Source organism: Chelonia mydas, chromosome 3, assembly GCF_015237465.2.
Source record: "Chelonia mydas isolate rCheMyd1 chromosome 3, rCheMyd1.pri.v2, whole genome shotgun sequence".
Taxonomy (NCBI): Eukaryota; Metazoa; Chordata; order Testudines; family Cheloniidae; genus Chelonia; species Chelonia mydas.
In genome coordinates, this window is record NC_057851.1 from 4,867,257 (window position 1) to 4,886,627 (window position 19,371).

Here is a 19,371-nt window from a genome sequence, read left to right on the forward strand (position 1 = left end):
GCTGAGGGAACTGGGGATGTTTAGTCTATGGAAGAGAAGAATGAGGGGGGATTTGATAGCTGCTTTCAACTACCTGAAAGGGGGTTCCAAAGAGGATGGCTCTAGACTGTTCTCAGTGGTAGCAGATGACAGAACAAGGAGTAATGGTCTCAAGTTGCAGTGGGGGAGATTTAGGTTGGATATTAGGAAAAACTTTTTCACTAGGAGGGTGGTGAAACACTGGAATGTGTTACCTACGGAGGTGGTGGAATCTCCTTCCTTAGAAGTTTTCAAGGTCAGGCTTGTCAAAGCCCTGGCTGGGATGATTTAATTGGGGTTGGTCCTGCTTTGAGCAGGGGGTTGGACTAGATGACCTCCTGAGGTCCCTTCCAACCCTGATATTCTATGATTCTATGATGTTGACTGGGGGGCTTCTCTGCTTCCTTTTTGCTTCCGTGTTGTCCGGGTGTCACATGCACCTAGGAGAGAATGTAAGTGTGGCACCCCAGCACCTCTAGAACAATGAGCATCCCCTATATGAGCGAAAGACCCACAGCTGTCAAACAAGAGGCAACAGCAGGCTTCTCACCTTCTACTGTGGTCCAACCACCACAGCCAGTCAAAGGCCCCACCCTGGGTTACCGCACAGCAGAAAGCGGGAGAGGGCTAGTTCCCAATGACAGGATAGCTTCTGGGCCATGCACATGGGCCAGCCCAGCCCGAGGACTCTGTATCCCTAACACAGAGCTCAGGCCTCCGCCGGGGGTGTACGCAGGAATTTAAATCCCAGCACTTTCGGAGGGGCATGTTCTTTGCCCCCGCTGGGGGCTGGAGAAGTTGTCAGCTCCTGCCAGGGCCCTGGGGGCTGGAGAAGCTCTGTGACCCCTGCCTATTAGGGCGGGGGGCCCATGCCCCTGCTTGCTGTCCCTTGTGCATGCCCCTGGCTGCCCCTTAGCTAGACAAGCCTTCTGCAGGCGAGGTTGAGATTCGTTTCCTAACGAACTCTTTGCGCAGCTTCTCTCTGGGGCTGCCAAGCCGGGGCTTTCAGAAGTAGGGAGACTTTGAGGGTGGCGCTGACACGCACGGCATCAGGGGAGATGCTTTGAAGGCTGCCTTAGCATTAATCCCTCCAGATGTGTGAAGCTGGGCAGGGCTGGGGAGATGGAGGGGGGCTCTTTGGCTCTGTTACCTGCTCACGTTGTTGGGTTTGGAACAGGTTTTCCGAGTAGCTAAGCTGGAGATGAGGGTGTAACCAGTTGCCTAAGAGCAACAGCTTCCTGGTAACTGGCTAAGAAAATCTTTCCAATTTCTCTCTACCCCTCGGCGTGAGACAAGCAAGGTCTTAAAAGCCTGGCAGAAGGAGACACCAAAGTCATTTTTCACAATAAGCTACACCCTGCACTTCACAAACCTTGGTTCATTAATAGAAGCCATTGTTTAGTTATGGTGTCACCATTGGGGAAACTGAGGCACGGAGCCAGTTAGGGCTAAATCATGCCGGAGTCCCATATGGTAGCACAAAGGTGGGGTAAGGCCCTCACACTTCCCAGTGCAGCTGCATCCTAGACCTGGGAGAGCAGGGGCTGCTCACTTAATACAGTCTCCCACAAGCAAATGGGAGGGCAAGCTTGGTAATAGGGGGTGCCTTGGCTGGTGGGGAGAGCTGACTCTACAGGGTGTATGGTACAACTTGCAAAGGGGTGGTCCAGTCCAACCACCACCATCCCCCTCCCAATCCAACAGATGCCTCTGCAGTACAGTGCTTTCTCAGGCTCCCCACCCAAGGGCTCCCTCTGGTCCTCAAACAAGTCTCCAACAGTCACATGGCCAGGAACTCAACTGCCGCAGCACACCCCTGCCCTCACCACTAGGCTGGACTGCCCTCATATAGGAGCCACGCGGTTCACCATGCTGATATAGCACCCCCGTTACTCTAGTACCTGAGCACCTCAATTTTAATCTCACAACCGCCCTGTGAGGCAGAGCTGTTATCCCCATTGTACAGAGGGGAAACTGAGGCACAGAGCGACTAAGTGACTCACCAAAGGTAGAACAGGGAATTGGACGCATGGTTCTTCAGGCCTAGGGGACCCATCCTCTGGGCCAGCCATCTTCCCTGGCAGGCTACTTCCATCCCCTCCAGCGGAGAGGAGGGCTTTGTGCCAATCTGAATGTCAAGAGCCCGCAGGCCGGCAATGTTCCTATAGTCTATACACAAAGCCAGCTGACAAGTCTCCGTTGATTAAGAGAAAGCTGTTTCTGTCTCTGTCATTTTTGGTACATCCATTGATTTCCCCAGAGCCCTCCATGCAGGCTTCCTCGCAATTGACCAGAAAATACGGAGCGAGCCGGGGATGGGATTATAACTGGAACACGCCCCAGTGGACTTTGCCGAGAAGCCTGTCTCTATGTGACAGCTTAATCAGGTTCAGACGGAAGGTGGGGAGGGTCTGTGGCGTTGTTACTGGCTGTCAGGAGAACACCTTTCGTCTTGGAAGCTGCCAGTCAGTAACTTGCTTGGTAGAAAATGCCCCTTTCCACAGACACGCAGAGAGGACACATCTGGCACGGGGAGGACAGTAGATTCATAGATACTAAGGTCAGAAGGGACCATTATGATCATCTAGTCTGACCTCCTGCACAACGCAGGCCACAGAATCTCACCCACCCGCTTCTGCGAAAAACCTCTCACCTATGTCTGAGCTATTGAAGTCCTCAAATCGTGGTTTAAAGACTTCAAGGAACAGAGAATCCTCCAGCAAGTGACCCGTGCCCCATGCTACAGAGGAAGGCGAAAAACCTCCAGGGCCTCTTCCAATCTGCCCTGGAGGAAAATTCCTTCCCAACCCCAAATATGGCGATCAGCTAAACCCTGAGCATATGGGCAAGATTCACCAGCCAGATACTACAGAAAATTCTTTCCTGGGTAACTCAGATCTCACCCCATCTAATATCCCATCACAGGCCATTGGGCCTATTTACCATGAATATTTAGAGCTCAATTAATTACCAAAATCATGTTATCCCATCATACCATCTGCTCCATAAACTTATCGAGTTTAATCTTAAAGCCAGATAGATCTTTTGCCCCCACTGCTTCCCTTGGAAGGCTATTCCAAAACTTCACTCCTCTGATGGTTAGAAACCTTCATCTAATTTCAAGTCTAAACTTCCCAATGACCAGTTTATATCCATTTGTTCTTGTGTCCACACTGGCACTGAGCTTAAATAATTCCTCTCCTTCTCTGGTATTTATCCCTCTGATATATTTATAGAGAGCAATCATATCTCCCCTCAACCTTCTTTTAGTTAGGCTAAACAAGCCAAGCTCCTTGAGTCTCCTTTCATAAGACAGTTTTTCCATTCTTCGGATCATCCTAGTAGCCCCTCTCTGTACCTGTTCCAGTTTGAATTCATCCTTCTTAAACATGGGAGACCAGAAATGCACACAGTATTCCAGGAGAGGTCTCACCAGTGCCTTGTATAACGGTACTAAAACCTCCTCATCCCTACTGGAAATACCTCTCCTGATGCATCCCAATTAGCTTTTTTCACAGCCATATCACATTGGTGGCTCATAGTCATCCTATGATCAACCAATAACTAATAATGATCAACTTATAACTAAAATTCTTGTTATTAATCCCTAAATACATGACCTTTCACTTCTCACTATTAAATTTCATCCTATTACTATTACTCCAGTTTACAAGGTCATCCAGATCCTCCTGTATGATCTCCCGGTCCTTCTCTAAGTTGGCAATACCTCCCAGCTTTGTGTCATCCACAAACTTTATTAGCACGCTCCCACTTTCTGTGCCGAGGTCAGTAATAAAAAGATTAAATAAGATTGGTCCCAGAACCGATCCCTGAGGAACTCCACTGGTAACCTCCCTCCAGCCTGACAGTTCACCTTTCAGTAGGACCCGCTGTAGTCTCCCCTTTAACCAATTCCTTATCCACCTTTCAATTTTCATATTGATCCCCATTTTTTCCAATTTAACTAATAATTCTCCATGTGGCACGGTATCAAACGCCTTACTGAAATCTAGGTAAATTAGATCCACTGCTTTTCCTTTGTCTAAAAAATCTGTTACTTTCTCAAAGAAGGAGATCAGGTTGGTTTGGCACGATCTACCTTTTGTAAAACCATGTTGTATTTTGTCCCATTTACCATTGACTTCAATGTCCTTAACTACTTTCTCCTTCAAAATTTTTTCCAAGACCTTGCATGCTACAAATGTCAAACTAACAGGCCTGTAGTTACCCGGATCACTTTTTTTCCCTTTCTTAAAAATAGAAACTATGTTAGCAATTCTCCAATCATACGGTACAACCCCTGAGTTTACAGATTCATTAAAAATTCTTGCTAATGGGCTTGCAATTTCGGATGCCAATTCCTTTAATATTCTTGGATGAAGATTATCTGGGCCCCCCGATTTAGTCCCATTAAGCTGTTCGAGTTCCGATTCTACCTCCGATATGGTAATATCTACCTCCATATCCTCATTCCCATTTCTCATGCTACCATTATCCCTAAGATCCTCTTTAGCCTTATTAAAGGCTGAGGCAAAGTATTTGTTTAGATATTGGGCCATGCCTAGATTATCCTTGACCTCCACTCCATCCTCAGTGTTTAGCGGTCCCACTTCTTCTTGCTTTGTTTTCTTCTTATTTATATGGCTACAGAACCTTTTACTATTGGTTTTAATTCCCTTTGCAAGGTCCAACTCTACTTGACTTTTAGCCTGCCTCACTTTATCCCTACATGTTCAGACCTCAATAAGGTAGCTTTCCTTGCTGATCCCTCCCATCTTCCACTCCTTGTATGCTTTCTGCTTTTTCTTCATCACCTCTCGGAGATGCTTGCTCATCCAGCTTGGTCTACAACTCCTTCCTATGAATTTTTCCCCCTTTCTTGGGATGCAGGCTTCCGATAGCTTCTGCAGCTTTGATTTAAAGTAATCCCAGGCCTCCTCTGCCTTTAGATCCATAAGTTCTTCGGTCCAATCCACTTCCCTAACTAATTTCCTTAATTTTTGAAATGCTGATCCAAACCAGACAGTGTACTCCAGTGGTTAGAGCGGGGGGGGGGGAGCTAGCAGAGTGGGGTTCTATTAGCAAGTCTGCCACTCGATCACTGTCTGACTGTGGGCAAAGCATTTAAACTCCATGACTGACATTTCCAAAGAGACCCAGGGGAGTTAGATGTCATGCTCCCATTGGAATTCAATGGCAGTTGGCTGCCTAACTCCCCGAGGCTGGGGTTTTCAAAGGTGTCTGCATGCCTCAGTTTCCCCATCACTAAAACAGACAATTACAATATGGATCTGAATTTTGTGGCCGGTGCCCAGCTCTGCTTCTGGATGAAGCTGCTCTGGTTGCAGGTGAAATATGCCTTTTCTAAATGAAACCAGGTGAGAAACAACCCCCACGCGCATGGCTCCAGCTGAGTTTTGCTGTGTGCATCTGGGTTCCTTCAAACCCGAAACATAGTGAAATTCATGGGGCTGTGAAACACACGTAGATTTGAGCCAGAGGAATTGCTCACCTTCACAGCAACATGTGTACTAGTCCTAGCTGCTGTTTGACACTGTTCAAGGGCCACCAAGATGTGATTACTTCTGAAGGAATCTGGTTAGCCCTTCAAGTCTAGACTAGGTCCCTTTCTTGAAGAATGAGGTGCTCATGTAAGAGAGGTGAGGCCAAGAGACCAAAGATAGCAAACTGGGAAACTCAGCTACATTCCCTCTCTACCCCCCCGTCCGCCCGCCCATCTCCTAAAATACTAAGATGTCGCACCCTGGAGATGACAATGGATTGGTCTGGCCTTCGGTGAGAGGAGATGCAAAGATCAAAGGGCTAGACTGATGAGTCCCTCACATAGCATCTTACAAGTGTACTCCGATCTCTTCTCCTTGCCCTCCACTCTCACACACCATTTCTGAGTGGGGAACAATGCTGGTCTATTGCTCACAGTGCCGGTCGAAACACACAGTTCCGGTGTGGAACAAACACCAATTCCAGCCACTACAGAGACACCAGACAAAACACCCCAGAGACCGCATTTTCATACAGGACATGTGTATGGCATGATGCGGTTTGCCAGGGGACACATCTGCATTTGCTTACTTCAAGCACACAATGGGGCAGCGCCGCATTGGGACCCCAGTGACAGGATGGTGCTTGCTTATATCCTTCTCCTTAGCTCAGAGCGGAGCAGAGGACGCGAGCTCAACCACTGGCTCAGGGTTTGTTATGGACAACGCAGAACACAGCCCCAATGAACCTGAGACTGGTCCCCCTAAAGCCCCCACCCGTGCAGCCTCACTTTTCACACCCCGTGCTCTTGTGGATCAAACAGCTGCACGGGAAGCGCTGGACCATCTCAAGAACCTGCTGCAGGCCACCAGCAGCACCCTGAAGAGCCTTCAGAGCACAGCAAGCCTGGAGGCCAGCAAGCGCAGGTACCAGGAACTCACTTCTGAAGCACTGAGGGCTATATTATATTATTATTATAATATTCATGGTAAATAGGCCCAATGGCCTGTGATGGGATGTTCAATGGGGTGGGATCTGAGTTACTACAGAAAATTCTTTCCTGGGTATCTGGCTGGTGAATCTTGCCCACATGCTCAGGGTTCAGCTGATCGCCATATTTGGGGTCGGGAAGGAATTTTCCTCCAGGGCAGATTGGAAGAGGCCCTGGAGGTTTTTCCCCTTCCGCTGTAGCATGGGGCACGGGTCACTTGCTGGAGGAGTCTCTGCTCCTTGAAGTCTTTTTAAACCATGATTTGAGGACTTCAATAGCTCAGACATAGGTGAGAGGTTTATCGCAGGAGTGAGTGGGTGAGATTCTGTGGCCTGCGTTGTGCAGGAGGTCGGACTAGATGATCGTAATGGTCCCTTCTGACCTTAATATCTATGCATCTATGAATCTATTAATCAGAAGGGCCAACCCGGAGTTCTTTGAGAACCTGGACAAGCTGAGCAGCCCCATGGGGCAGAGAAGAGAAGGACGGAAGGGAAATAGCCCTCAGCTTGGTTGTAATTGAACCAGGGACCACTAGAGATGAACACGTTTCTACAGCTTCCACTAGAGAGACAGACTGTATAATTGCAGCTATAACAGACTCACGTCCTCCATGGGTCAGGGACACACAACTCACACTGACCAGTGGGTTACAGAAGCAAATCACATCGAAGCTCTTGGCAGACTTGCAAGGCAAAATCCTTCCTGTTGAGATGTTTAGAGCGGGGCTGGTCGGAACCAAAATTTCATTTCAGAGAAACATGCTCCAAACGCTCCCTGGGGACATACCGGTTCCCGCAAACCTTTCAGCGGGAAGGTTCCAAAGACCTTCTAGGTGGGGAGGGTATTAGGGATATGGGAGAACTGCCAACTCTGTGTGATTAAGAAGATTAAGAAGAGAGTTTTTTAACCTAAATTACGCCAAATCAGATTGCCGGGACTTGAACCGGGGTCTTTTACTGGTAGGGCTAAGATGAGGACAGAGACATTGTCAGACGCACACACTTCCAATTTTGGGAAAGCGTTCACAAGGTTTTGTTTTAATTCTGTCCCTCACTAGGGACCTTACAAAAATAAACCCAAGGCATGAGCATGTGGTAAAGAGAAAGAAAACTCAGCAATTAAACAGGGCTCTGTTTCAACCACAGAGAGTTAAAAAGGAAGGCGAACAGTGAACAGACACTCTGTACAATTAATACTAACAATAAGGGAAAAGGAACACAAGTCAAAATAGGGAAAGAACAGATTAAAGAATATTTAAGTAAATTAGATTTGGCAGGGTCTGATGAAATTCATTCTAGGCTACTTAAGGAACTAGCTGAAGAAATCTCGAAACCATTAGCAATTATCTTTGAGAACACCTAGAGGACGGGTGAGGTCCCAGGGGACTGGAGAAGGGCAAACCTACTACCTATCTTGAAAGAGGGGAACAAAGAGGACACGGGGAATTATAGACCAATCAGCCTAACTTCAGTACCTGGAAAGATACTGGAACAAATGGTTACAAACTCAATTTGTTAGCCCCTGGAGGAGAACAGGGTTATCAAGAATAGCCAGCGTGGATCTGTCAGGAACAAATCACGCCAAACCAACCTAATTTCCTTCTTTGACAGGGTCACTGGCCTACTGGATGGGGAGGGAGGGGGGAAGAATGATTTTAATAAGGCTTCTGACACAGTCCCACATGACATGCTCATAAGCCCGCAAGGGGAAAGTGGCCTCGCTGGGTGCACCATGGGGTGTAAGTCCTTATTCAAAGAGTAGTTATCACTAGTTTGCTGTCAAACTGGGGAAAGGTTAAAAAAGTGGCCATGCTTAGCCCTTAGTGAAGTGGACTGAGGTCCTCTCTCCCACTGGCGCGGGGTACTGGGGGCGTGGCATGACGCTCAAAGCACTCGGGGAAAGCACCCGGACAAAGTTCTCCGTCGGCTGTGAAACCCAACCTCGGCAATGTGCTTGGCCAGGAGAAGCGCCTTGAACCAGAGTGGCTAGTGAAATCCCATTCTCAGTGAGCCTAACTTCAGCACGGCCGCTCGTCCAAACTCCACCCCCACATATTGCCTCGGGAGCAGTAAATTCTGCTCTGAGTGACACTGGTGTGAATCCAGAGTGACCCCAGTGCAGCCTATGCAGATTTTAGTCCAGTATAACAGAACAGAATTTAGCCCAGAGGGTCACATTCAGCATGACATAAATGGGACTTTATATTGTGCATTCGGTGTGGATTGGCCATGAAACCGGTGCAAGAGGCAGAGTTCGTGTGACTCGGATCCCATGGGCATCATTACGGGCCAGATCCTCCAGAACACTCTGGATGCGTTTTGCTCGTGTAAGTGACTGCTTCACGTGGGTTGAAGGTGGTTTTGTGTCATGGCAGATGTGCAAAGCAGCCAGCTCATCCAGGTGAATCTGACCCCAGGTCTGCAGAGTGCATGTAACTTACATCGACGTGGGGATCAAATTCAGGGCTTGCGTAAGGGGATGTAACTCACTGGCATCAATGATATTGGTATGAGTGGAAGACACTTGCACCAGGGCTGCCTGGAGGAGCAGTCTTATCTCACCCCATCCTGGTAGCTGCTGTTCCTGCTACCTCTCTTTCCCCCTAACCCCCAGGAATGTAAGTTGCCCCTCACCTTGCATGAGTTCGGAGCTTTAAATCTGGACATGTTACACTATGTTGCAATTTACACCCATTTCCTGACCAGCTTATGCCTGTCGTGATATTTACACCACTGCCAAATCTGGCCCTCTGTCCCCATATGGCATGAGGAGGTTTTGGGCCTTGGACAGGCATTCCAAGCAGCGGTGCTGAGGTTAACTCTGGGGAGAACGGGATTTCACTCACCTCTCCAGGTTGATGTACTTAATATTTCCCCCTCTCCTTCCCCATATCTAAAGGAGTGTGTGTATGGGGGAGTGGGGGAAGAAGAATGTTCCTTCTTTCTGTTAGCCAGTGGATGACAACACCTCCAGAGCACCCCCTCCTGGCATGGGGTGGCCCTACAGGCTTCCAAGCCTCAGGTCCCACCGCATCTCCCAGTAATGTTCCACAGTCCAAAGCGTTTAAACAAGATTCCTAATTTTATTGAGTCTTGACACAATTTCCAGTGGCCTTCCGGGCCCGAGCCCTTCCCCCTCTCCCTGGGCTAAGGGACTGCCCAGCCCACCTTCCAGGGCTGATGCTGGGCTTCTCCCTGGGCCCTTATAATTGCCCTCCACCCGGTCCACAAAGGCTGGCAAGAAAGTCTTCCAAGAAACCAAAGCAGAATCTTCCTCCAAGGCACCTCTGCCGGAGCGCAGTCCACAGACCTTCCTCTAGGGCTCTGCGGCCAGGTCACCCCACCGCAGTCCTTTCTCCAGTCGGCTGTCGACCCCGGTGGCTCAGGCTCACCCCATCTGCCTCAGAGGTGGGATTGGCTCACACGACCTTCTTCACTGGGTGAAGAGTTGGCTGTGTCTACCCCACGATGTGCAAGAAAGACACAAGAAGAGGCACCCCAAATGGGATGATTTTTTGTTAAACTCTTGGTCATGGGCAGGGCGAGAACCCCTCATTCGGGGAGGCTAGTGCCTGGCCCCGCCCCTTCCATCCGAGGCCCCGCCTCTTCTCCCCACCACCACCGGAGCACCGAGCCCCCTACTGTGGCCAGAGGAGCCCCACTCCGGCCACCCTGAATCCTGGCCCACCAGCCGTCCCAAGCACCGGTCCAAGTGCCAGCCAACCCAAGCCCCAGCTGGCCCGCTGACCCGCCGCAGCCAGCCCAAGCATGAGCCCGCCAGCTCACACCAGCCACCCCGAGTGCCAGGCCACCGGCCCGCCCACCCTAGCCCCAGCCCCAGTCCCCGCCAGCTTCGGGGGAGGGGCTGAAGGAGGGCAGGAAGAGGAGCAGTATGGGCGGGGCTACGGGGGAAAAGCGGGATGCGGGAGCGGGCCCTTGGGGCGGAGCGTGGGCAGGGCCATGCCTGGCTGTTTGGGGAGGCTTAGCCTCCCCTGGCCTATGATAGTCGCCACCATGCTCTCAGTTTTGAAGCCAGCCTCAGGGCTTTTGGGGGCTTGACTCGAGACATGGCAAGGCCTGGAGCTGGCTCTTTGGAGACCGTCCACATCTCCACATTGTCTCCCCGCATGCTTCTGGAGGCAGGGAGAGCTCCAGCTCAGCTCTGGCTGACATCACCAGTCAGGTCCTGCAAAGCTCTTGCCCAAGTCCTCCAGCAAAGGGAGGGAAACGAGGAGCCAGTGGACCCGACGCCCCTCGCCTTTGTACCCCTAATTCGCCGCTCCTCTACACAGGCCTCACACCAGCCCAGCGCCACCGCCTGTAACAAACCTGTACGCTGCTGATGTGCTGTATTTCTCCTTTATCGCAGGCATTTATACTGCAGCCATTCTCTCGGGCTCTGAGCCCATTTCCCGCGCTCAGATCCTCCAAGGTATTTCGGCACCTAACGTCCATCTAAAACAATGGGCATTAGGTGCCTAAATACCTGAGCCCTGGTTCTTGTCCTTACTGGGTCACGTTCATTGTTAGGCTCCGGCTGCTGTGTGCCAACGTGACTGTGCAAAGCAGCTGGAAGCCACGCTTAACTGGCTGGTGTAAGCCATGCCCCCCGTTGCATTGCCTGTCCGGAGTGGCCTGGAGCAGTCCGAGACCACTGTCCATAGACCTAGGACTTCGGAACCGACACCTCTCGGCGTTGCACCTCGTGCAGTCACTTCCCTCAGAGCAGCGGCATCGTTCACCCCGTGCGCGTTCAACTGGCACCGGGGTAAATGACGGTTTACCTGCCGTGACAATCAGGGTCTTTGTGTGTGACCAGAACTGACTCCACCTTCCAAACCTCCTGAGCTCCCTGCCCCGTTCGGACAGCGCCGGCTCAGTGACTGTGGGCTGGGCAGCCAGAGGTTTGGCCAGCGAGGCCAAGCTGAGCCCATATCCTGCGCCTCCTGCTCTTGGCTGATGATTAGCTGTCACAGCCGCAACGTAGTCATTGGGTTCGGACAGGAACTGATCCCAAACCTGCTCAGTTCATGGAGGAGCTCCATTGATTTCAACGGCATTTGGATCGGCTGACAAAGAACCAAGCTCAATTCTTGCCCCCGCTTTCCTGAGGGTCTGCCGCCTTCAGGTGGCCCGGAGCTCATGGCTGTTTCCCAACACGTGTCTGTTCTCCTCCTGCTTTTCCAAGGCTAAGGAAAGGCCTCCACGTGATGGACCATGTGCTGTAGGTCATCGGCCACCTTCCTGAGCAGCTGGACAGCACGTCCCCAGACCTCCAGGCGGTGTTATCTCAGTGCTTGGAAAGCTCCACTTCTCTAGCCACCAGGCGCTCTGTGGACCCCTAGAGGGACCAGGGTAGCGAACCGGAGATCCTTGGCACTAACAACTCGGGAAGCCACTTTGGCTTTGTGGAGCTAGGTGTATCAGCGTTTGCCTTTTCCATGCACTCGGCAGGTGTGTTTCAGTAGGACCATGGGCTGTGAGAAACTTGGCCCGCTGTGTCTACGGTACAGGAGCTACACAGACACCTGGTACTTCGTCTGTCAGCCGGAATAGGCTAGGCAGGGGAGTCTTAACTGGCAATCAGTTACACCTGGGTAAATACGAAACAGCTCCAGTAAAGTCAACTTTAACAGTAGCTATTCCAGATTTACACCAGTATAACCAATCAGATACTGGCCCCACATTAACTCTACATAAATCTCCATCCCCATTAATGGCTGCACTATATACAGAGGTTTGTAAATCTGCTACTGATGGAGCTGATAGGATCACGGGAACTGCCAGACCGGACATGGCAATCTAATCCAACATCCATCTGCCCCAGCGGCCGGCACCAGTTGCTTCAGGGGAAGGTGAAAGTTACCCCTCAGTAGGCAGGTGTGAGATAATCTGCCCCCCCTGCGTAGGTTTCATCCTGGGCTCCAATGGTTACAGATCGGCTGACACTGTCACACGCTCAGTTTAACATCCCTTTCACATTTGTTCCCTTTAACAAGAAGCCTGGCTCTTCTTGTTATCCATATAAATAACTGTGATGGGGTGTATCAACCCTGCACTGTACTAACGGGGGCTGACCAATCACTGTGGGCCCAGGAGACCATGCCCCCCTCACCCCTGCTGCACATGCTCCAGGTGGAGGGGACAGATAAAAGGAGGCAGCCCATCTCAGTTGGGGCTGGTGGAGGAAGAGGAAGGATGTTTGCTGCAGGCTCCTGCAGAGGAACCATCAACTCACCGGGCTGTTGGGACAGTGGCCCTGGACCAGCAGATCTCGGAGACTGATGGGGCCATCGAGCTGCTGGCAGCCGGGGAGATGCCCAAGATCCACTTTATGGTAGGAAGTGACCCAGGGAACATGTTAGAAGCCGATGCTTGAACCCTTAATAGGGAATTTACTGGCTTCACAGGGCCCTGGGTTGGAACCCAGTGGAGTTGGGTAGACCTGGGTTCCCCTACTACCCCCCCACCCCCCGCATTTGCCACTAGATGTGGCTATCAGGGATGCCTGATTTAGACTGTGTGTTTGCTCTGCTTCCCGCCCCCCCCCCCCCCGCCCTCCCGAGGGCTACACAGATTGCTTGCTCTGCCCTGCCCTGCCCAGAGGGTCAGAGCCCCGACTGCTTTTGTTCGCCTCAGCCAGGACTATGGACTGGGGCTATGGACTATGGACTCAGTCCAAGGGCTATGGACTGCTTGCTTACTCTGCCCCACCAGAGTCCTAAGCCTCTTGATGGCAACTGTTTGACGCAACAGAATATCCCTACCACCATGTGACAGGGTGTATCAACCCCACACTGGGCAAACGGGGGCGGCCCCCACTTGACACACTGCACTCCCATGGCAATAACCCATCACTCTCACAATGTTGCTCATTCTTGCCCTTAACCACTTCCCGTGGCAGCAAGTTCTGCCGTCGAAAGACACATTGTGAGGGAAAAGTATTTCCTTTGATCAGTTTTGGATTTCTCCCCTTTTATTTTCATTACCCATCCCCTGGGTTTGTGTTAGGACACAAGGGAAATGGCAGCCCCCGCTCTCCCCTCAGCAGGCCACTAGTTATTTTATAGACTTATCAGGTCCCCTTGTATTCATCTCCTTTCTAAGGTAACGATCCCAACCTTTTCAGTCTTTCTGCATAGGAGAGCTTTTCTGGGCCTCGATCATTCTCGTTGCTCTTCTCTGAACCACCCCCCAGTTCTGCAGTATCTTTTCAGAGAAGGGATGCCCAGCACTGTAGGCTGTAGCCACATGAGGCCACACCATTGATTTAGATGAGGACGCTATAATGTTTTCAGTATTATTCTCCATCTTCTTCCTTATCCATCCTAACATCTTGTTTGTTTTTTTTGACCACCGCTGTGCACTGAGCCTAGGTTTTTATTAAGCTGGTAACATCCCTTTCCTGAATTATTACAGTTAGTTTAGAACCCTGTAAATTACATGAGGAGTTTACATTTTTCCCTTCAACGTGCATTACTTTGCATTGATCGACACTGAACTTCATTTGCCATCACATTGCCCACCGGAAGACGTTGTTATAAAGAAGACTATGGTCTACTGTTCTCCAGGTCCACCAAGGACAGAATGAGAAGTAATGGAGATTTAGGTTAGACAGTAGGAAAAACTTTCTAACTTCAAGGGGAGTTAAGCTCTGGAATAGGTTGTGGAATCCCCATCATCACAGGACTCTGGGAGCTGGGGCTGGAAGAAAAACCACCAAATACCATGAGACTTGTGATAAAATCACAACAGCTGGCAACACCCTAGGGTGCCAGCAGTCTGTCAGATGTGCCAGGACTCAGAGGCAAGTGCTGAAGATGCATTAGCAGCTAGGCATTTGTTGGTAAGCTGTAGAGTCAATTGCCTGAGCACCCTTTGGTTCAGTATGAAATATATCCAAAAGGCTAAATGACCCCTGTCAGCCAGGTTTATCACTAAACACCAACAATAGTAAAGTACAGGAAGAAAGGTTCAGTATCTTAAAAGGGCAACAAAAATAATGAGGGGGATGGAACAGCTTCCATATGAGGAGAGATGAATAAGGCTGGGGCTTTTCAGCTTGGAAATGAGATGAGTAAGGGGGGATATGAGAGAGGTCTAAAATCATGGCTGGTGTGGAGAAAATAAATAAGGAAGAGTTATTTACTCCTTCTCATCACACAAGAACAAGGGGTCACCAAATGAAATTAAGAGGCAGCAGGTTTAAAACAAACAAAAGGAAGTATTTCTTCACACAATGCACAATCAACCTGTGGAACTCTTTGCCAGAGGATGTTGGGAAGGTCAAGACTATAACAGGGTTCAAAAAAGAACTAGATAAGTTCATGGAGGATAGGTCCATCAATGGCTATTAGCCAGGAGAGGCAGGGATGGTGTCCCTAGCCTCTGTTTGGCAGAAGCTGGGAATGGGCGACAGGGGATGGATCACTTGATGATTCTCTGTTCTGTTCATTCCCTTTGGGGCACCTGGCATTAGCCACTGTCAGAAGACAGGTCACTGGGCTAGATGAACCATTGGTCTGACCCTGTATGGCCATTCTTATGTCTGATACCAGTCACCGGGAAGCCATCTTGTACAGCGTTGTTACATTCCCCTTCCCCTGAAGGTGTGTTCCCAAAGTGACACCTTTCAGCTAGGAGTATTTATAGGATGATTTTACAAGTTACAAAACTCTTTACCCATCACTAAAATCCAACCTAGCCGTTGGTACCAGTTCCTTAACTCATTGGTCTCTACCTTCCTTATCTAGGTACCGGTCCATGAAAGCAACTCCCTCACTTCTACTAAGACACAGAACGAATGTGTCTTGATTTCTGACACGTTTCTTATCTGCTTATGCCCAGTGCGGAGTTGTACAAGCTCAGGGTATTGTGGGATGGAGCTTAGTGGGAGTGAACAGAATTCTGGGAAAACACAGGCCAGTTCAGCTCTTCGAACTGCCAGGCATGAGTATAACGTGGTCTATGCTAACCTGTCGGCTAACACCTTGTAGGCACTAGGCCTGGGCCCCCAGTAACCACTCAGACACCTTGCCTAAGGGAAAGGGTATTTTCCTAGGGCTGGCAGGAAAGGGTAGGTTGCAGATACCTTACATACAGACGGAGGCTTAAACGGTTACAGTTCAAAGTGTGCAAAAGTGGGTCTTGTTAGGCCCCTGGGGCTGTCCCACGGAGAGTCAGGGCTCTTTAGACCTCCTGCCTGGGGAGCCCACCCCGTCCAGTCTCTATTCCAGGCAAATAGGCACTGGTGGGTTTCCAAGCCAGGCTCAGGTAGTCTCTCATCGGGGCCCGTGTGCACTGGCTCACTGCTCAGCTGCTGCTGCTCCCCCATAAGTTCCCATACAGGCCTGCACCCGGCTATACCGTCCGGCAGTCACCACCTGTTCCACTCGCGCCTCTGCCCACAGTTTCTGGGGGTCATGCTCTGCCTCCGGCTTCTCTGAGACTCCTGGCTCGCCGTGTGGCAGCTGCGTCATAAAATCATAGACTATCAGGGTTGGAAGGGACCTCAGGAGGTCATCTAGTCCAACCCCCTGCTCAGAGCAGGACCAATCCACAACTAAATCATCCCAGCCAGGGCTTTGACAAGCCTGACCTTAAAAACTTCTATGGAAGGAGATTCCACCACCTCCCTAGGTAACGCATTCCAATGTTTCACCACCCTCCTAGTGAAAAAGTTTTTCCTAACATCCAACATAAACCTCCCCCACTGTAACTTGAGACCATTACTCCTCGTTCTGTCATCTGCTACCACTGAGACCAGTCTAGATCCATCCTCTTTGGAACCCCCTCTCAGGTAGTTGAAAGCAGCTATCAAATCCCCCCTCATTCTTCTCTTCTGCAGACTAAACAATCCCACTTCCCTCAGCCTCTCCTCCTAAGTCATGTGTTCCAGTCCCCTAATCATTTTTGTTGCCCTCCGCTGGACTCTTTCCAATTTTTCCACATCCTTCTTGTACTGTGGGGCCCAAAACTGGACACAGTACTCCAGATGAGGCCTCACCAATGTCGAATAGAGGGGAACGATTACGTCCCTCGATCTGCTGGCTATGCCCCTACTTATACATCCCAAAATGCCATTGGCCTTCTTGGCAACAAGGGCACACTGTTGACTCATATCCAGCTTCTCATCCACCATAACACCTAGGTCCTTTTCTGCAGAACTGCTGCCGAGCCATTCGGTCCCTAGTCTGTAGCGGTGCATTGGATTCTTCCGTCCTAAGTGCAGGACTCTGCACTTGTCCTTGTTGAACCTCATCAGATTTCTTTTGGCCCAATCCTCTAATTTGTCTAGGGCCCTCTGTATCCTATCCCTACCCTCCAGCGTATCTACCTCTCCTCCCAGTTTAGTGTCATCTGCAAACTTGCTGAGGGTGCAATCCACGCCATACTCCAGATCATTAATGAAGATATTGAACAAAACCGGCCCCAGGACCGACCCTTGGGGCACTCCGCTTGATACTGGCTGCCAACTAGACATGGAGCCATTGATCACTACCCGTTGAGCCCGATGATCTAGCCAGCTTTCTATCCACCTTATTGTCCATTCATCCAGCCCACACTTCTTTAACTTGCTGGCAAGAATACTTCACCACTTCCTGGTTCAGCATCTTTCCGTGGCATTGCTGCCCTCTCCCCTCCCTGGCCAGGAGTACAGGGCTGGGTAGTGGGGAAAGGGTTTATGAGAATTGGAGTCTCCATCCCAGAAGTCAGCTGTCAATTAGAGCTGCTCTAACGTATGCCCGGCTGGACCCGCAATCTGGGAGGCGTACGGCTAGCTTTGCCTTTCCACCTGATTTGTACCAAACACAGCCCTGGATCAGGGCCTTTGTGCCTTTCCTGGAGCCTGCCCTGCCAAGAACGGACCCAGCCCTGCTGGTAAGAGCTGAACAGATCCAAGCCCCAAGGAGCCGTGACTGTGGGTGAAAGCTGCCTGAGCGTAATTACCCTTACACACCACCTTAATCCTTGGGCAAGGTAACACAGCTCTCATTCCAGAGGAGTTCCTGGGCCCAGTTATTGCTCAAGTTCCCAATTAAATCAGAGCGCGGATGTGGTCCTAGCACGCAATCAGCCTGGGAAAAAGGGAGCAATCGTGCTGAGATCATTCCAGCAACCAAGGAAGGGCGCAGGAGCTGGCAGCGGGATATGCGGCTTCTCCCTCAGGCCCCGATGGGAATTCAGTGGTGAAACAGGCTGAGCTTGGACCCTGATTTGCCTGTCGTGGGTCCACTCACCGCTACGGGCGCCTCCTGCCGGCTGCTCTGGGGATTAGCTCCCTTCCAGTACTGCACCCTCCTCTGGTCGTCTCTCCACCGCTGTCCTCTTTCATGGCCCCGCTTCCTCCAGGAGCTTCCTCTTCCTGACTCAGCCCTCCGGCCGGGTCTCTAAGGGCACCCCCCTGCACCCTTCCTACAGCTGAACCCCCTGCTGCACACTGCACCCCTCCTGCACCCCAACCCCCTGCCCTGAGCCCCCTGCTGCACCCCTCCTGCACCCTGACCCCCTCCTGCACCCCGCACCCCTTCTGCACCCTGACCCCCTGCCCTGAGCTCCCTGCTGCACCCTGCACCCCTCCTGCACCCTGCCCCCCTGCCCTGAACCCCCTGCCGCACTTCGCAACCCTCCTGCACCTGGACTCCCTGCCCTGAGCCCCCTGCCGCATCCCTCCTGCACTCTGACCCCCTGCTGCACCCCAAACACCTCCTGCACCCCCACCCCCTGCCCTGAGCCTCCTGCTGCACCCTGCACCCCTCCTGCACCCCCTGGGGGCAGGGAGGGGGCGGAGTTGGGGTGGGGATTTTGGGGAAGGAGTTGGAATGGGGGCAGGGAAGGGGTGGGAAGAGTGGGGTGGGGCCTCATGGAAGGGGTGCAGTGGGAGCGGGGCAGCGGGAGAGGGGTCAATGATGTGGCCCTCATGGTCATTTGAGGTTTGAGACCCCTGTTTTAGCCCCATAACACAAGCCCCACAACCCTGAGTCTGCAGACCTAGACTCTGAGACTTGCCGCTGTGGGTGTTTCGTTTTTTTTGCAGTGCAAACATACCCCGAGAGGCCGGGGGCCAGGCTCCAGGCAAGCAGCAGAAGGCTGCAGGACAACCCTCAGCGGGACGTGCCGGGGCTCTGTGAGGGCACACGGGTCTGCCTGCGTGGATCCGATCACAGGATCGGAGCCGGCGATCTTATCTCCGTTGAGCTAATGGGCCGCATCCGGAGGTGCTCTGGAGAACGGTGTGGAGCAGGCGTATGTGAGTCCACAGCCATACAAGCTACACGTCAAGGGGAGGTGTCGAGGGTAAATCAGTTATTGTTAGCAACCCGCTCAGGTCCTGCGAGGGTGGGGCAGTCTGAGGGCGTAGCTGAGTCCATTCCCATCAGGTCACCTTCACCCCACACAGAGGGCAGGCAGGGAGGCCCCCAGGGCAGCTCTTGCTTAGTTGTATGATTGTAGCACCCGTTTGTGCTGGGTACTGTTCAAAGCACAGAACAGACAGTCCCTGCCCCAAAGTGCTCCCAGGCTGAGTACAGGACGGAGACAGAGAGGGGAGTACAAGGAGACAGATCAGCTGTGGTCTCTGCACCAGGAGTGGGGGAAGCTTCCTAAAACTGGGGGCAGGGGGGGATCATCTGTGCCCAAACAGTGGCCCCGCCCCTTCTCCCAAAAGCCCCACCCACATGTTGCCACTTCTCCCCGAGCCCCCGCCCTCACACTTCCCCGGAAGCCCCACTTCTGCGCCGCCTCTTCCCCCCCAGGACCCCGCCCCCTGCTCAGCCTTCTCTGCCCCCTTCCCCCCTTGCTCGCTCTTACAGATGGTAGAGTGTGGGGCCCATGCCCCCCTCCTCCGCCCCCCCCCCC